This window comes from Phocoena phocoena, chromosome 6, assembly GCF_963924675.1.
Source record: "Phocoena phocoena chromosome 6, mPhoPho1.1, whole genome shotgun sequence".
NCBI lineage: Eukaryota > Metazoa > Chordata > Mammalia > Artiodactyla > Phocoenidae > Phocoena > Phocoena phocoena.
Genome location: NC_089224.1, coordinates 82,873,629 through 82,894,007, shown reverse-complemented (window position 1 = coordinate 82,894,007; position 20,379 = coordinate 82,873,629).

Below are 20,379 nucleotides of genomic sequence, written 5' to 3'. Positions count from 1 at the left end.
AGAGGGACAATTGCAGCCCTCCTCTAACTTCATTCTGAAGCCCCTCACACCACCTCTACTTTGTCCAAAACCCCTTATATCCTGCGACTTCCTTTGAACTTCTTACTGCTTCATTCCTAACCTCAGTCCCCTGCAGCTCTGTCCCCAACAGCCTGTGAGGGTGCCACCACCCAGACACCAGTGCTCTCCTGCCTGCTAGCTGAGGGGTGGGGAGCTTTCTCAGTGACAACTGTCGTCTGATTAAACAGCAACCCTTGGCAGGGGAGATAGGGGGAGATTTTACCACACTGCCTCCGAGCCAAGGGGCTGCTAGAGCCAGCACTGTGTCCTTGTCCAGCGGACTGGGGATTGCGTGGAGCTCACAGTAAGGGTTAACTGGTCTTGTTACCCAGAAACAGAACCACAAGCAAATGCTGAACTGTCTTGTAGGAAGCACTATCACTAGGCTAGCCACTGAAGTCATTTGAGACAAATATAGCCTAGAAGTCTCTCAGGGGTTGTGTGTATGTATGTGTGTGTATATGTATGTGTGTGTGTCTGTGTGTGTTGGGGGTTTGGGGGGGGAGGGCACAGGTGTAGCACAGGTGTGACTTATCTTTGTGACCTGCCACTCACCCGAGAAATTTACAGGCAGAATTAGAGCAGACTGCCAAGTTGATGAAGTCAGATCGGCCTTTGCTTTTCTGTGTTACTTAAACTAGAATTTCAGGGTTCCACAACTATTGAGAAGGTGTCCTGGTGGTGATAATTCTAAAGTCTAGGTTTCCTTATCTATAAAGTGGGTATAATCAGGTTCTAAGCAGCCCACCCCATAGGGAGGTTGTGAAGAGAGTTAGTGAGAGGACTGAATCAGTATATGAGTGAGACAGAGGATGTAAAGCTGATGTGTAAACTGTAGAATGCCATGAGCTTCTTAGGGATGAAGGCCGTCTTTCACAGGTCAGGATGAATTGTCCCTGTCTGTTGGGATCCCAGTAAGAGTAGCATTGGAAGTCTGCCTTCACCAGGGAAAGTCACACCATGGCGGGATGGACAGAATGTTTAAGCAACCCCAACAAGTAGTATTTCCCTCTCAGTTTGTGGATTGTGTAACTCAATATCAGGTTTCCCAGCAGTCAGGACAGTGTGGTACTGAAGTAAGGATGCACAAATAGATCAATCCAACAGAATAGAGTTCTAAAATAAATCTGCACACATGTGGGCAGTTGATTCTTGCCAAAGGTGCCGAGGTAATTGAATGGGGAAAAGATAGTCTTTTCAAGAAATGACACTAGAACAATTGGGTATCTGTATGAAAAAAAAAGAACCTCAACCTTTACGTCACACTATATACAAAAATGAACTTGAAGTGTATCATAGGCCTAAATGTAAAAGCTAGACTGCAGAAGTTAGAAAAGAAAATGGAAGAAAATCTCCATAACCTCAGGGGTAGGCAAAGATTTCTTTGATAGGACACAAAAAGCACAAAGCATAAAGGGGAAAATTGGTAAGTTGATTTCATCAAAATTAAAAACTGTTCTTCAAAGGACAGTGATCTTTTTTAAAAAAATAAAGAACAAGTAAGTCACAGCCTGGGAGAAAATATGTAATATATCTGGTAAAGACCTGCATCCAGGATATGTAAAGAAGTCTTACAACTCAATAGTAAGAGAACAAACAACCCACATTTTTTAATGGGCAGAGATTTGAATGGCCATTTCACAGAAGCTATACAAGTGGCCAATAAGCACATAAGATGTTCAACATCACTGGTCATTAAAGAAATGCAAATTAAAACCACAATGAGGTATCAGTGCATACCCATAAAATGAAAGACTCAGTAAAAATGTTGGTGAGACTGGAGCACCTGGAATTCTCACACGTTGCTGATAGGAATGGAAAATGGAATAAACTCTTTGAAAAACAGTTTGATAGTTTCTTACAAAATTATATGTGACACTTACCACACGACCCAGCAATTCCACTTCTAGATATTTTGCCTAAAATAAGTGGAAACATATATCTAAACAAAGACTTATTCAAATATTCATAGCATCTTTTTCCATTAATAGTCAAAAACTGAAAATCTAAGTGTCCATCAACAGGTGAATGGATAAACAAATTGTGGTACATTCATACGATGGGATACTTCTCAGCAATAAAAAGGAATGAAATGCTGATAAGCACAATGATGTGGATGAATCTCAAAAACATGCTGAGTGAAAGAAGTCAGACACAAAAGAGTTCATATTGTGTGATTCCATGGATGTGAAACCTTAAGGAAAGAAAAAGCAAAGCTAATCTATAGTGACAGAAAGCTGATCACTGTTTGCCTGTGGCCCAGGGAGAGAGAGAGATTGCCTAGGAAAGGGCACAAAGGAACTTTTTGACATGATGGAAATGTCCTGTATCTTTATTATGGTGGTGGTTATAAGGGTGTATAAATTTGTCAGAACTAATCAAATGTATGCTTAAAATGAGTGCATGTTATTGCATGTAAATTATACCTCATTGAGTTGTTTTTTAAAAAAGCACAAGTGATGTAGTCCCATTTTTATAGAAAAGGTTTTCTAAATGAATAAATGTGAGAATATTTATATATATATATAATTATAAAAGTTTCTAATAGAATATACACCAAGGTGATAACATTGGTTGTCCCCAGGTGGGTGTGATTAAGCCGTAGGCATTAAATTTTTCTTTTGTTTGCTTGTATTTTCTGATACACCATAAGCTGATTTTTCTTATAAGATAAAAAAATTCAAACATAAAAGAAAGCATAAAATCTTATTGGTCACTTATGTTCTTACAGTGTAGTTTTAGACATTTGTGTTACCAACTATTGCCCTATTTAGGAAGCATCGTCTGTTCTAATTAATTCCTAATTATTATATATTATGATTGCTCCAACTGTTTGCTACTACAAGCAACCTAGCAGAAAAATAATTGACTTTAAATTCTAAAAGTAAATATTTAAAATTTTAAAAAGCAAACTTAAAAAGCAAAAACAAGGAAAAAATATGGGCTTCCCTGGTGGTGCAGTGGTTGAGAGACCACCTGCCGATGCAGGGAACACGGGTTTGTGCCCCGGTCTGGGAAGATCCCACATGCTGCGGAGCGGCTAGGCCCGTGAGCCATGGCCGCTGAGCCTGCGCGTCCAGAGCCTGTGCTCTGCAATGGGAGAGGCCGCAACAGTGAGAGGCCCGTGTACCGCAAAAAAAAAAAAGAAAAAACAAGAAAAAAATCAGAAAAATGTAGACATATGAAAAGGTTGCAAAACTGCCTAGCAATACACCAAAAAAATTAGTAATTTTCAAAAAAAAAATCACTAACTGGTGACGTTTATTTTCAAACCAAATTACCATGTTGTCCGGCTTGCTTTCAGCTTAATTGTATGCTCCCTTTCATTGTGGGACCTGGAAACCTAACTTAACACTTCAATTCAGTAGACTAATACAATATCATATGTCCGGACATACCACTATTTTAAAACTTTAACAAGGTAACTGTATTAGCCAGAACTCTTTTGGTTGCAAGTGACAGAAACCCAATTGTAGCTAATGCAGAAAAGGGAAATTTTTAGGAAGCTACAGGGATAGATGATTCAAGGAAAAGTTACATAACTGAAACAGGGGAAGTGCAGGTATATAGCTAGGCCTGAGGTTCAAATGGAACCAGGAATTCACATGCCACTAGGAAACTATTTTTTTAAATATATGACGTCACTGTCTTTCATTATAGACTAGTTTCTTTCTCATGGTAGGAAACATGACCACCAATAGCAGCCGAGAACCTCCATCTTACTTTTCCATCATCAAAGAGGAACCAGCCTTCTTCTTCAGTGTTAAAAAAGACATCATTGAAGACATCACCTTCTTGGTTCAGGTGCCTTCCCTGAAAGTAAGGAAGCAAATCAGGAGACAAGGTACTGTGGTTTGCCGGGCTCAGGTTGGCTCCCATCAACTGTGGGTAGGGTCCAGGATCACACAGCAGCAGGAATCATATAGCTGGGAGAAAGGAGTTCAGGGTGTACAGAGGAAGGAGGAGGAAGCATATCCCAGAAGGTGAGTTGGGAAGATAAAATAGGTGTCCTCTCTAGTTAAAAAATGATCTTACACTCAAGGGGCCCTGGCACACAAGCCATACCTTCCCGTGTACATTTTGCCCATTACTTCCACTTCCACAATACATCTTGCTAATATCTATTTACAACCTTCCTTGTCCAAGGGCCTGGAGATAAAGGAATGCAGTTAACAGTTTCATACTCTTTGACTTGTATAGCTCTGCATTGCTTGATATTAATGTTGCCAGACCTGACTTTCTTTATGTTCACATTTGAATAATTATATTTTACTCATATTTTAATTTCTGAATATTTCATTTTATTTTATTTTTTTGTCTAATAAGCAGAGAAACCTTGGATTTAAGGGGTTTTTTCCTCATATCTAAGAGTATTGGCCTTTAATGATTTATTAGATTTTTTTTTTTAAGTCTTCGTTAAAGATGACTGGTGGTTCTTATTATACCTTTATTAAACAGAAGTGTATCCTTTCTACCTTTTCTTTTTCTTAAAAAGACACTTGCTTTTCCTTCCCCCTTCTTCATTCTTTTGATCTGCATTGATGTATGCCAATAGCCCATTATTTCAGTATAATAATTTCTTTCAAATGTTTTAATCTTTTGATGTCAGTTTTGACAAGATACTTGTTGCAGTTGTTTAGACTTATTTCAATACAATCAACTGGTCTCACTGCTTCCTACAAGTTGTTGCCTGCTGTTCTTGAGTTCCTCCTTCAGAGCCATCATCCTCTTCCTATGGACACACGTTGAGTACCATTTTCTCAGAAAGAATACATGTATTTGCATAATTAATTCCCATTGCCTTCACATATGAATAGCTTGATCATATATAAAATTCCTGAATCACGTTTTTCTTTCAAACCTTTGCAACTGTTGTGTTATCATCTTCTAGGTAGATTTTCCTGTGCTATGTTCTAGGCAAAATAAGGTGTGAAATATGCTCCAGAGAAAAGGCTTGCATGGTCAAATAAGTGTGGGAAATGTTCCATACAATTCTAAATGTACTAGGCAGAGTAGCATGGTGAAGGCCAGGAGACATCCTGAGATAACAAAGGTGGTTTAATTTTATTTCCGGTGTATCCAACCTATTGGACCACAGTAATCTCAAGAGAAAGCAAGTGACCAATAATATGTTTATAGTTAATATTTGTTGAACACTTACTATGAGCCAGGCAATGTTCTAGGACTTATTCTATGGATATCAATTCACTGGGTCCTCATGGCAGCTCTATACGGCTGATAGAATTTTTCAACCCATTTTAACAGATGAGAAAACTGAGGCAAAACGAGCTTAAGAAAATACACTCAAAAATGGCCAATTCAAACCCAGGCAGTCAGTTCCACATTACTCACAGCCCTAACAGTTGGCAAGTAAGGACACAATAAAGGCAACTTCTATAACTGTCCCAAGTCTGAAAAGCATAACAAAACATCTAATTGCACCAAAAAGGAAAAAAGAACTTTCCACCAAATAGCCTCAGTAACAGAATTTGCCGCTGAATTACTGCAAAGGCACTTTGGGGGGTAATCTGATTATCTTCAGCGCAAGTGCTCAAACTCTGCTGTTGGCCAACGTCCAGGACCCATCATTGAATACTCATCACCTCATCAATTCAGCCTGCTAGACTGACGGGCAAAACAACATCTAAATATTCATTGCACATCTGTGCGGGGCAGATTATACATTAGCAATTCAAATCTGGCCAGTGTACTGGCCATTCCTGCAAATGCGTCTGTTTGGGTGAGATGCCTTGTTGTCTGGGACAGATAATAAGGCAACTCGGTCTAATCTTGAAGAACAATCAACCCATCTCGTGAAGGTGACTGGCTGTGTGTGTTCTTGACCTGGCAGCATTGGAACAATGGCCCCATGATGCACTCGACTCAGCTGGCAGTGAAGTCCCATCCTGATTAGTAGCCGTGGCTGGTGTCAATCACCACGGGATGCACCATTGTCCTCTGGTCCCCTACACAGTTTATTTACAGGAAAACAAAAGCTTTGGGGGGCTATGGCTGCTTCCCAGAGATTGCAAAATAGATTGAGCTGTCAAGCACACAAAGTAGATGAAGATTAATGAGTTGTGCAGACAATAAATACGAAGAGATGACATGAATATGCTAATGGGCATTATCCATATACACCGTAATTGCTACCAAAATTAAAAGGTGGCACGAAGAAGATGGGTCACAAGGTGACAGGGAGATAATCTTAGTTGCTTGAGACGCTCACCCCAGATAAGACCCTCTACAGGTTTCCTTTCCCCGATTAAACCATCCTTAAGCAGCATTGTTCACAAGCTGTCTGAATAGGCTTCTTTTATACAGGGATGTAAGGAGTGGGGTGAGGGGGGAAGCTGGAAAAGTTACTTTAGGGAAAGGTGTAATTAGAATAAGAAAGGTGTTTATCAAAGGCAAGAGTTGTCAGGCTCTCTTCTCATCCCCAGGGACAGAACTGATCAGGATGTCACTTCACACTTTAGCCTCCCACATCTCCCCACCACCACTACCCGAGAGCCACAAGGACTATTATAACTATGAGAATGTTAGTTAGATCACCTTTTAAGGAGGAGTGAGTGATTTTTCAGAGTATTCCAATACTCTGATGACTTATTAAAAATAAACCTAATAGAGACATTTAAAGTACAAAATGTTTAAAGGTGAATGTTTCCATGAATGATTTGATTTTGGAAATCTATATCATGTAGAACTGTGGCATGGCTCTGGCATGGCTAATTCCCACCCAGCCTTGCAGCCTGTCCTCACAGTCCTCCAAGTGGCAGGATGGTGTCCTCTGACCCTGTTCGCCCCCTGTCTTCCTTTCCATCCTCCCGTCTGTGGATGGCAGTTAAGTTAGCATAAGAGCATACTGAAGTAATGCGATCAGAGTGTGTATGAACATTAGAGAAAGTTCTTGTTTTCTAGTTTCTCTCCTCTGGAGGACCTGGGACGATGGATATCATCCCCCAGAGGTCTATGAAGCATCACCACCAATTGTAAGAACACACCTTTGTTCCTTCAAGATAGAAACCAAATGTTTACTTCTTGGCCCACACCATGTAAAGGGGAGCAGGATGAAACCAGGGTCCAAGAAGAGGGCAGAAGGGAGGAAGAGAGGAAGGGAAGTCAGTAGAAATAAAGGGTCCCAGAGACTGTCTGAGGCTGACTCTACGTGGACTGAAATCTGCCTACCAGGGAGAAAAGGGAATTTTGTACAAATGTATGAGACAACCTCACTGAAAGGGGTGGGAGAAAAAGGTGCCTCCCTAGGTAACTCTGGAAATCAGTAGAGTCTACAAAAGTAAAGGCACACAAGCACTTCACTCTAGTTGACAAAGTTGTTACCACGGGTGGGCGGGTTAACGATTCTGAAACCACTGGAACTGAACAAGTGAGTATGGATGGCAGATGGTGGAGCCAGGTGTCTCCTTGTTGGAGTGGGAGTTTTCACATAAGCCAAGAGAGATGGCTTAGAATGATCAATGTGGTGATGTGGTTGGAGATATCAGTATGAATTCATGTTTAACTTAATATAGACACAGATGGTTAACACAAAGAAATATTTATAGATTTGTGTATATACATAGGTTAGTGTACACACATATATTTCCTTGCCTTCTCACCTGAAAGGGGCTACAAAATGGCAACAATGACTCAGTAGCAAAAAGCAAACCTAGCACCAACTCTTGGTTTCTAATACCATACTCCGGTAAAAGAAAGCATTCACAGGGAAATGGCTGAGCCTAGAATGGTGCAGGAAATATACAAGGTGAGCCTAGAGCTTCTTGTAATGCCCAAAAGTAAGAAATTGCTAAAAAAAATTTAAAAACCCACATCGATGGGGGGTATGTCAATGGGACATAGGAGCAACAAAATAAAGTAGTATTGGATCATAACCCAAAATACAAAACAAATACCCATGAGTCCATACTGATATAAATAAATGATTGAGTAAATAAATAAATGGGGGAAAATAGAATAGACAAATTACCCATGTAGAAGAATTCCAAATAATTTATGTAGATATCCCACCCTCAAGAGATGGAGTATAACTCCCTCCTTGGTAATTTTGGGGCCTCGCATAGTTACTTCCTTCCAAAGGGTACAGTATGAAAAAGGAGAAAAAGAGTAACTTGACAGTGGACAAATCTGAGAAACACTACCTCAAGCGACTGATCAAGGTCAACATCAACAGTGATAAGTCATGTTGCTAGTATGTACCCTTGATATGATGTGATGAGATTGGCAATTCGCTTCTACGGCCTTCCTCCCCAAAACCCATAACCTCAGTCTAATCAAGAAAAAATATATCAGACAAATGTCAGTAGAAAGACATTCTACAAAACACCTGACTAGTACTCCTCAAAACTGATCATCAAAAACAAGGACACTATAATGTTATATGTCAATTACATCTCAATCTTTTTAAACTACAAATTAAAAAAAAAAAACAAAGTCTGAGAAACTGTCCCAGCCACGAGGAGCCTAAGGAGACATGGTGACCAAATACAATGTATCCTGGATGGGATCCTAGAACAGAAAATGGACCCTGGTTTAAATGGGTAAAAACTAAGGAAATCTAAATAATTAAGATTATTAATGGACTTAACTTAATGGACTTAAGTTAATAATAATGTATCAATAATGATTTATTGGACTTCCCTGGTGGCGCAGTGGTTGAGAGTCCGCCTGCTGATGCAGGGGATGCGGGTTCGTGCCCGGGTCCGGGAGGATCCCACATGCCGCAGAGCGGCTGGGCCCGTGAGCCATGGCCGCTGAGCCTGTGCGTCCGGAGCCTGTGCTCCGCAACGGGAAAGGCCACAACAGTGAGAGGCCCTCGTACTGCAAAAAAAAAAAAATTATTATAATAATAATAAAGGAAACTGGGTGTGAAATATACAAGAACTCTCTTTGCTATCTTTGCAGTTTTTCTGTATGTCTAAAATCATTCTAAAATAACAAGCTTATTTTTTTAAAAAGGAAGTTAGAGGCATCTTTTGTGCTTAGTAGGAAGCTAGTAGTAAGACTACTTCCTATGTCAGGCAGGCATCAGCCAGACTTCTTGGTTGCAAGTGACAGAAATTTACTCTAATTTACACAGACAAGGAATTTGTTATAGGACACTGGGTAGCACACAGAGTTTATGAGAGGGCCCAAACCCCACCAGGGAGGCCATGCAACTGCAGAACTGGCCTGGTGGAGACTCCACTGCTGGTGTCATGGACCCACACTCCACAGTTTACATGGTCAGCCTTCTGATGTTAGATTCAGATGTAGCCACCAGATGGGCCAGTCCCTTGCCAGAATGGCTTCTGTGGGGTCCTCCCTTCTCTGCTTCACTAGCTTGCAGTTCAAAGTGATGAGTCAGCCTGGCTGAGCCGGGGTCATGGTCTAGCTTTGTGCAAAGGATATGGGGCAGTGAGTATCTGGTATTTTCAGCTTCTACAGTAGGCGGATTCAAGGAGGGGACTTCAGGAAGAAACTGAGGACTGATCTGGGTTTTTTTTTTTTTTTTTTTTTTTTGATCTGGGTTTTTTTCTCCAAGCTGTGATAAGTTGGCACTTCCTTTCACTGGGTCTGCAGACATAGCCAAGTGGAAACTCAATTAAGGGGAGAAGAAATGGTCAGCATTGAAGAAAATAAGTAGGATGTGGATGATCCAAATGGCTGTCTACTCTGTGCTGAGCCAATTTAGATGGGACCAAAACTTTTGTTTTTCAGTAAAAACACTGAACAGGTCTTATGGACTGAATTGTGTTCTCCCAAAACCCACATGCTGAAGCCTAAGCCCCACTGTGACTGTACTTGGAAGTAGGGCCTTTAAGGAGGTAATTAAGGTTATATGAGGCCATAACAGTGGGGACCCAATCCAATAGGATTGGTGTCCTTATAGAAAGAGGAAGAGACACTAGAGAGCTCTCCCTCTCTCTTTCTCTCTTTCCTCCCTTCTTTCCTCCCTCCCTCCCTTCCTTCCTTCCCCCCCACCGCCTTGAGTGTGCACACAGGAAAGGCCATGTGAGGACATAGTGATAGGGGTGGCTGTCTGCAAGCCAGGAAGAGAGGCCTCACCATAAACCAGCCCTGCTGGCACCTTGATCATGGACTTCCAGCCTCCAGACTGTGAGAAAAAAATGTCTGTTGTTTAAGCCACGCAGTCTGTGGTACTTTGTTATGGCAGCCAGAGTTGACCAATACAGTAGGTTTTCAGGGGCAATTATTCTGGAGATGCTTTTACTTTCTTTCAGTGCTTTTGTTTTCTTTAAGCTCTCGTCATGGTTTTTGTGGAGTGCTATGAGAAGAATCACCACCATTGAGAAACCACCTGCACTGACCTGGGGACCATTTCTTGCTTAAGTGTCAGAGTTACTCACTGCACGGCTGAAGTCGCAGGGGGAGGGGGGCAGAGTTCTGGCTTGGTGATTAGTCGGCTTAGGTTTTGAGTCTCTGCCCTGCCACCTTCTAACTGCTGATAGCGGTCAAGGTGCACTTCTGAGCCTTAGCTGCTCGTGCTTCTGTTCTTCTGCTCTCTGGAGCACTTGCCACTCTGTCCTGGAATCATCTGTTAATGAACTCACTGGCCTGTGTCGTCCTCATTCATCTCTGGCCCCCTGGTGTTCAGCCCAGGGTTGGCACACAGTAAGAGCTCAGAGATTTTGAATAGATGTATGCAGGGGGATGGTGACAGAGTTATGTGCCTTGTAGAGTACCCTCTGTCAATAAGAATTGCTTTCTGAAAAACTTTTGTGAACTTGAATCAAAGAAATGTGGGTTCAAATCCTTGGTCACTTATTAGCAGTGGGACCTTTAGTCAAGTACTGTGCCCAGTTTTTCTTTTGTAAAAGTGAGGCCAGTAATGAGGCAGACACTGTTAAATGGCTGCCCAAAGGCCATTCCTAACTCCTTCCTCTCTTCTCACCACTGCAGAGGCTAAAAATGCTAACCACTCAGTTTCCTTGTGGTAGGAGTGGCCATATAACTCTTTAGGGCAGTGAGCTGAGAGGGGCAAGTTTTCAGGTGAGCTCCTGGGAAAGCCATTGTCTCGCGAAACGAAAGCACAAGAAAATAAAGGCTCTCACAACCATGGCCTCTGCCCTGCTTCCTGCCTTTGAACATGGAAGTGAGACCCAGTAGCCATCTTGAGATCATGAAGGAATAAGCCCAAGGAAGGATGGCAGAGCAGGCTGGAGTCCTGATGCCACCTTCTGAACTAAGATGACATTCTCCTACAGATACCCTGTTAAGGAGAGGATAAATGTCCTCATGGTTCATGCCACTGTTGGTTGAATTTCTTTTTACTTACAGCCTAAGGCATCATAACCAATAAACTTGCTTCACAGGATTAGGTGAGGGCTAATTAGAGGCATCTGTGTGCCTGGTATGCAGTGAGCACTCAATAAATGGGAATTTACTGTCATGACTATGGACCATAGCCCCATCCCCAGGAGCTCAGTGTGGTTAAGAAGACAGACGAGAAGGAAAAGGAGGAAGGGATGAGGGAGGGAAGAGCAGGGGAGAGGAGGGGCAGAAGGGGTGAGGTGGAGGAAGGCAGAGCCAGGGGGAAAGAGAGGGGGAAGAGAGAACGGTTGGAGAGAGGGAAGGAGAAAAGAAGGCGGCGAAGGAAGACCCCAGTGATAACTGAAGCAGAAAGGTAAAATAATCATGGTAAAAGAACTCCAAGAGTCCAAAGTTGATTTAAAGGAAATAAAGAATAATATTTCTTGTACACCTGGGTTTCTGATTTGAGACTCGTAACCGCTGTACTGCTTTGCAGAGTTTCTGTGAACACTTAACAGTGTAATACGTGTGAAAGGGCCAGTGCATGGTAGACACTTAATAAATGTTTGCCAAATTGAATGGTATCAGTTTGAAACTGGCAACTGCAGAAGGGGTCAAAGAACCTACTTTGCTGCAGCCCATTCACCCTCCCTGAGTGGACATTCCATGGTCCAGGAGATACAAGCCTAAGGTCTTCCTAGGTACAGTTGGAAAGAGGAATTGGAAAGGGGCCAGCTCTCCTTCTAAGCCTCAGTAATTGACGTTACTTAATAAGAGCGTGCAGGGCAAGCCCTGCAAAGTCTGGTGACTTCCTTTCACAAAGGACCCTGCAGTGCAAGCAAATGCTGTGTGATGAACAGAAATGCCAATTACTACACTAATCAAATGTTGCTTTTACTCCAGGTAATTCCAAAAAAACACCACCACCACAACAGAGGAGATTAAAACAAAACAGCTATAAAATCCGTTTTAGAGACATTTGAATGTAGACTTGATGTTAGATGATATTAGAGGATTATTATTAATTTTCTTAGTAATAATGGTATATGGTGATATAGGAGTATGTTATTCTTAGGAGAGTTGTGCTACAATACATAGGGATGAAGAGCTATGATGCCTGGAATTACTTTCTAATAGTCTTGAAAAAAAATTTAAGAAGTAGATAAAGCAAATATGGGAAAACATTAAAGTAGATAATAAGCGGATTGAAATTGGTGACGTCGATTTATTCATTTTTGTGTTTCTCTTCATCCATTCACCACTCCGTGCCAAAATCCATTCTCTAGTCTGCCTGGCACCTGATGGACACTCAGTATATTTGGTGAATTCATATTAAAGATAAAATTCTCTTTACCTGCAAACATCTGCTTAACTGAGTAAAGACTTGGTTTCAAGCCATTTACAAAGAAATATCTGCAGCTAATTACTTTCTTAAGTAAACACAATCTGTTTAAAATCACAATTGAAGGGCTTCCCTGGTGGCGCAGTCGTTGAGAGTCCGCCTGCCGATGCAGGGGACACGGGTTCGTGCCCCAGTCCGGGAAGATCCCACATGCTGCGGAGCGGCTGGGCCCGTGAGCCATGGCCGCTGAGCCTGTGCATCCGGAGCCTGTGCTCCGCAACAGGAGAGGCCACAACAGTGAGAGGCCTGCGTACCGCAAAAAAAAAACCCCAAAACATCACAATTGAACACTGATTTTTCCTCCCAGTCTAGCATCAAGCAAAAACCTACCTGCCCTCTGTCCCAAGAGGCCCCCACCTTCCCCTGCCATTCCCCAGAAGGCAGCTCCCCACCCCCAGCACACCCCCACCAAGTGCTGCGCGCCTGCTGCCCTCACTCGGAGCTGGGTTCAGATCTGCTCCACATGATTCCATAGTCTCCTTGGAACAGTAGCTGCCAAAGACACATTCTTCATGTGGAAAGTCAAAGAAGCACTAGAGAATATAAAAAAGACATTGCCTCTTAAGGCCTTGGCTCTTCCATTCACATGTCACTGGTCTAAACGAGTCCCTTGGCCAAGTCCAAAACCAGTGAGGCAGGGAAATATATTCTATCATTCTGTGTACCAGGAGGTCACCAGACAGAGGGAGAGGGCAGTGTTCAGGGTTTACTAGAAAGTTGGAGGAGGAGAAACTATCCTTGAGAAGGCTTCAGGGACAAGATGACCTTCATGGTGTTTTTAAAAATCAGCAGTTTACCAAATGGCTCAAAAGGAAAGACATCTGGGCAGACATTGCAGGTTGAGGGACCAAGAAGTAGAGAGCATGCACTGAGTTCACAAAGCCTGGTGTGATGGGAAATGAGCCTGGAGAGAGGGGCAGTGTCAAATTACAGAGGTTTTATAAGCCAGGCTAAGGATTCTGAGGGTTGGACTTTGTACTAGAAGCCATGGAGAGTCTGTGATAGGTTTTTTTGAATCATTTTTTTAAATTGAAATATAGTTGATTTACAATGTTGTGTTAATTTCTGCTGTACAGCAAAGTGATTCAGTTATACATATATACATTCTTTTTTATATTCTTTTCCATTATTATTTATCATAAGATACTGAATATGGTTCTCTATGCTATACAGTAGGACCTTGTTGTTTATCCATTCTATATATAATAGCTTACATCTGCTAACCCCAACCTCCCACTCCATCCCTTCCCCAACCCCCTCCCCCTTGGCAACCACCAGTCTGTTCTCTATGTCCATAAGTCTGTTTCTGTTTCATAAATACGTTCATTTGTGTCATATTTTAGATTCCACATATAAGTGATATCATATGGTATTTGTCTTTCTCTTTCTGACTTAATTCACTAAGTGTGATCATCTCTAGTTGCATCCATGTTGCTGCAAATGGCATTATTTCATTCTTTTTTATGGCTGAGTCGTATTCCATTGTGTCAGTGTATATATATATGTACCACATTTTCTTTATCCATTCATCTGTCAATGGACATTTAGGTTGTTTCCATGTCATGGCTATTGTGAATAGTGCTGCTATGAACATAGGGGTGCATGTGTTTTTTTGAATTATAGTTTTGTCTGGATATATGCCCAGGACTGGGATTGCTGGACCATATGGTAATTCTATTTTTAGTTTTCTGAGGAGCCTCCATACTGTTTTCCACAGTGGCTACACCAACTTACATTCCCACCAACAGTGTAGGAGAGTTCCCTTTTCTCCACACCTTCTCCAGCATTTGTTATTTGTAGACCTCTTAGTGATGGCCATTCTGACCAGTGTGAGGTGGTACTTCATTTTAGTTTTGATTTGCGTTTCTCTAATAATTAGTGATGTTGAGCATCTTTTCATGTGCCTATTGGCCGTCTGTATTACTTCTTTGGAGAAATCTCTGTTTAGGTCTTCTACCCATTTTTTGATTGGTTTGTTGGTTTTTTTGTTGTTGAGTTGTATGCGCTGTTTGTATATTTTGGAAATTAAGCCCTTGTCAGTCGCATCATTTGCAAATATTTTCTTCCAGCCCATAGGTTGTCTTTTCATTTTGTTTATGGTTTCCTTTGCTGTGCAAAAGCTTGTAAGTTTGATTAGGTCCCATTTGTTTATTTTTCTTATTTCTACTGCCTGGGGAGACTGACCTAAGAAAATATTGATACGATTTATGTTAGAGAATGTTTTGCCTATGATCTCTTCTAGGAGTTTTATGGTGTTATGTCTTATATTTTAGTCTTTAGGCCATTTTGAGTTTATTTTTGTGCATGGTGTGAGGGTGTGTTCTAACTTCACTGATTTACATGAGGCTGTCCAACTTTCCCAATACCACTTGCTGAAGAGGACTCTCTTGCTTCCTTTGTCAAAGATTAATTGACCACGGGTGTGTGTTTATTTCTGGGCTCTCTATTCTGTTCCGTTGATCCATATGTCTGTTTTTGTGCCAATACCATTGCTATTTTGATTACTGTAGCTTTGTAGTATTGTCTGAAGTCTGGGAGGTTTATGCCTCCTGCTTTGTTATTTTTCTTCAGGATTACTTTGGCAATTCTGGGTCTTTTATGGTTCCATATGAATTTTAGGATTGTTTATTCTAATTCTGTGAAAAATGTCTTGAGTAATTTGATAGGGATCTCATTAATTCTGTAGATTGCTTTGGGTAGTATGGCCATTTTAACAACATTAATTCTTCCAATCCAAGAGCATGGATATCTTTGCATTTCGTTGAACCATCTTCAGTTTCCTTTGTTAATGTTTTATAGTTCTCAGTGTATAAGTCTTTCACTTCCTTGGTCAGGCTTATTCCTAAGTATTTTATTTTGGGGGGTTTGATTTTAAAAGGTATTTTTTTAACATTCCCTTTCTGATATTTCATTGTTGGTGTAAAGAAATGCAACCAATTTCTGTATGTTAATCTTGTATCCTGCTGCCTTGCCGAATTCATTTATCAGTTCTAGTAGTTTTTGTGTGGAGTCTTTAGGGTTTTCTATGTATAGTATCATATGTGATGGGTTTTAAACAAGGAAGAGGCCTGACCATGGCTAACAAGTGGGAAGCAAACATGGGTCTTCTCACTCCCAAGCAGTGCCCCCCATGAGGACCCCCCACCCTCCTTCCAGTCACGCAGACCCCCAAATGCCAATATGTCTTCCTCTGCCCCTCTTGTGTCAGGTATCACCAATAGCTCCTCACCTGAACAGTGAAAGAAGGGTGAGGGGGCCTCTTTTGATGATCCTAGAAAAAAGAACTGCATCATTTCATATGACCTACTTACAAACCTGGGTGGCTGTAGACCATCGATATAAATTCCTAGTTTCTATCATATTTAGTTTAGTTGGTGACTATGAATGTTTGAACAGAATACAAATTTATCGTCAGAAAATATTAGCTCCTAAACACTGCAACCCTGCCCCCCCAGTCACCTCTTTAAATTCAGATTGTTTCCCCATTCCATCACTTGCGATCAGAGTTTTCATCGCGGGCAGATTTGTACAGGTCGGCCATAGACCTGGGATTTATTTGTGACCATAAACAAAACACCAATATTAGTCACAAACTATTTCTGACTCTCAGTTACCGTTCTTAAACATCTTGTATCCCAGGGGACTCTTTGCCCTGTCATATTAAGATGATGTTTCAAGGTTTATATTTCCCCAAAGAAGCAAGTAGATCATAAAACCTAATGTATTCCGTGGTTTGGAATGATAATTTCACAAGTAGGTGAAGGAATATTTCACTGCGGATCATTACAACATCAATGTAATTGTTAATATACTACTTACTACTTCCCTTTAAATATTCATCCAGCTCCTGTTTATGGAACGGCTTCTATGTCGCCCAGTATGGGCTGTGGGTGGGTCATGTAATGGGGATGGGGGCAAAGCTGGGGACAGCTCCCTGACTTGGGGTGGGAGGGCTGTGGCTGGAGACAGAAGAGAAGCTGGCAGAGGCAAAATGACCAGTCCTGGGCAGCATGCTGGAGACCACGAGGCGGGAGAGCTTTGGCAAGGAGAAGGGGCAGCAGCAGAGTCCAGGCATGAAGCTGTACATGGCCACAAGGATGTCTGTCCCTGGAGACTTGGCCGTGATGGGCAGAGGTATACACAGAGTCCAGATGCAGAGAGGATGAGGAAGAGGGTAAGAAAAAGAGGTATGCGATACCGGGAAACTATTGGAACAGAGGAGGATTCAATTTAACCAATGTTTTCTGAGTATCTTTGCCTTGATCTCATGCTTGAGTTGTTTCCAATCTAGTAACGGAGCAGAGAGGCACACGGCAAAGTGTCTTTCAAGGAGGACCATAATAAGAAAACCTGGAGGCAAAGATGAAGGAACTTTGAATTCTGTCCCATAGGAGTAATCTCAGAAAGCTTCTTAAAATGATAAGGTGGATTGTACTGTGATAAGGGGTAGCCTTTGAAAACAGGATTCAAATCTCAGCACCATCCCTTCCTAACTAAGTGACCTTGGGCCTGGGTCACTTCTCAGTGCCTCAATTCTCCCATCTGCAAAATGTGGATAATAATATGACCCACCTCTTAAGATGGTTATGAGGATGAAATAGAGTAGCATACATAACAGCACTTAGTGAAGAGCCTTATGCAGAGTGAAAGTGCAATGAATGTTAGTCTTTGCTATTATTCTAAATGGTAACAGCCTAAGGATAGTGATGCTGGCTGAAGGCAAATAGGAGCCACCCTTATCTTTAGGCAAGAGAGTGATGGGATCCAGTCTTCATTTTAGAAAGGACCCTAGAGGAGGTTAATGCTGGTGTCACAGCTAGGGAAGAGGGAAGCCAGACTGTATCCTAATATAAGCACAGCAGCAAAGGAAGGCTTGTTTGAAACTGGGAAGAACTGTACCTGTATGGAGCAAAGAGGAGGGAGAGGGTAGAAATGCAGATCTTGGGAGGAGAGGGGGGAGGTAATCCCAGCTCCAAGTGGGGACTTTTTAGATGGATTTTCCTTTCCTACACTCTATAAACTTCAGTTTGCTTTAAATTTGCACTGGAATTTAAAAATCAATGGAGGGACTTCCCCAGTGGTTCAGTGGTTAAGAATCCGCCTGCCAGTGCAGGGGACACAGGTTTGAGCCCTGGTCCAAGAAGATCCCACATGCCACGGAGCAACTAAGCTCACGTGCAACAACTACTGAGCCTGCGCTCTAGAGCCCACAAGCCACAACTACTGAAGCCCATGCACCTAGAGCCTGTGCTCTGCAACAAGAGAAGCCACCGCAATGAGAGGCCCGTCCACCGCAACGAAGAGTAGTCTCTGCTCGCCACAACTAGAGAAAGCCCGCGCAGCAACAAAGGCCCTATGCAGCCACAAATAAATAAATTAATTAAATAAACTGAAAAAAATAAACTGCGTGCATTTAAACTGCAAGATGCACGATTAAAATAAAAAGCATGAAAGATTAAAAGATGAAGTAACAAATTTTTAAAAAATCAATGGAAAGCATTAGAAGATAAAACTGAAGAAATATGGGCCACACAAGGTAACAATGTTCCACGGGCCACCGGAGCCACAAAAGGACCAGGTGCCAACATGGAGCTGACAGAGCCTCAGTCTGCTGGAGACCAGGACACCAGAGGCTGGACAAAGGGCAGCTACGGCCACAGCTTGAAGGTGGAGCTTAGCATCCAGGCCCTGGAGCATCAGGAAGGCAACCAGACCGTGGTTCTCACCGCCATCCTGTTAGCCCATTGTCTAGTTGGACTAAGTGTTCTATCATTTTACCTCTGATGATAGTGGGGGGAAGGCCACGTGCACATGGTAATGTGCTTCAGCCATCCTGTAGCTGGGGCACGTTAGGGGGTGCTGTAGAGGTCAGGAGCAGTCCAAGGGCAAAGTGTTTGTTTGCTTGTTGTTTGTTTTTCTAACGGAATCAGAATCAGGGAATTTTAGTATCCACGTGGATTCTATGTGTATGTATTGAGACAGGTTAGGGGGAGACAATGGTTAGAGATCAACTAGTCCAATCTGCCGATTCCATAGATGAGAAGATCTACGCCCAGAGAAAAAGAGTCCCAAGGTTCCCTGTGCATCGGGACTACTCTTCAGCCCCTCCCCTCCAGCTCCCCGGATCAGCGATCTCTCTCTCCCTGCCACTGCCTCCCATGTCATAACAGCTCAGGGGACACTGAAGGGTGGGAGCTACTGGAAAGGCAGAGCTGGAAGGGCACAGAGAGATCCCATCTGCCCACTGTACAGATCGAGAGACTTGCCTTAGGTAACGCAGCGAGTCAGCGTCAGACAGAACCCGTGAACCATGACCAAGCCTCTCCCAGCTGCCCCGCCTCCCTCGCCCCTGAGGTCTCCTGCGCTATGGGCTCCTCGGGCTCCGCCTCCCTCCCCGTGACAGGAAGGATACTGGCAACGAACAAAGAAGCTTTGATCAAAATCTCTTGCCTTCACAAATCCATCCTTCAGAGCTCATTAACTTCCTTTGTCTCATTTAAACCTCATGACCGCTTGGTAAGATAGGCACGACAAGCAGTGTTATCCCCATTTTACAGATGAGGCAACTTAGGCTGAGGGTAAACACCGTCTGTGAGCATCAGAGCTGGTGCTCTGATGAGAACTCAGAACCCAGTTCTCTTGTGTTCTGCCAGATCAAGTGTTTTTGTACCTCAGGAGCCATTCTTAAACTAGACTGCTAAGATTGGAATACCCCCCACCCTTAAAGGTTTTTAAAAGCTCTGAGGGTGCGGGAGTCCCTATCATCTTACCCAGGTCGCCCAGGCAGTTGCGGCACCCTGCCCCCCACCCCCCCTTCGCCACAGGAATATCCGGATGTGTGAACTACCGTCGCCCTCTGGTGGCCGATGGACAAAGCGCTCCATAGTCGTAACTCCGAGAACAAAGACCCGCCCGTGTCCCAGCCTCCTCTCACTGGCCAAGCGAGAAGTGGTGGTGGCAGTTTTTTTATTCTGGGCGCCCTGGCCTTGGCTGCCTCAGCTTGACTGACTAATGAGATGCATATCAGCTCAAGAAAGAGCTGTGAGTGCCAGGCTGAAGGGCCGAGGAACTGAGGTGAAAATGTGACTTCTGTCGGTTGCTTTGGCAGGCATTTGGCTGAGAAGTCACCAGCCACCAGAGTCGCTCCAGTGCTCAAGAGGGCAACGCATGCCTGTCGGTTCCCTCTTAGGACCCCCCTCAGCCCACCCCTCGGCTGTCACTGAGATCCAGCTTCAAGGCCCAGATCCTCCAGGAAGCCTCGCTCACTCGCTCCCTCCTGCTCCCCCAAAGCAGGGACAGCTTGCACGCTGGCTACCAGCCCACACCTCCACATGTCAGGGCCAGCAGGACTGTGGCTGATATCTGCTCAACTCTTACATTTCTGAAGGCGGGGGCTGGTCTTGTTCAGCTCCTGGAATAAGGCCAGGCCCGGCCTGGAGCCACTGAGTGAGTTTGTTGAAAGAGAGAAAATTCAGCCCAGCCATCATCTCCCAGGCCTACTGGGGGAATGAGGCCACTCTGGAGAAAGGCAGGCTTTGCAGCTGTCATACCTGTCAGTGCTTTGCTACAGGTTTGAAGATGAGGCCACAGAAAGAATTTCTAGGGAGAATGGGGTGGACCGAACATCTGACCTGCAACGCTTATTT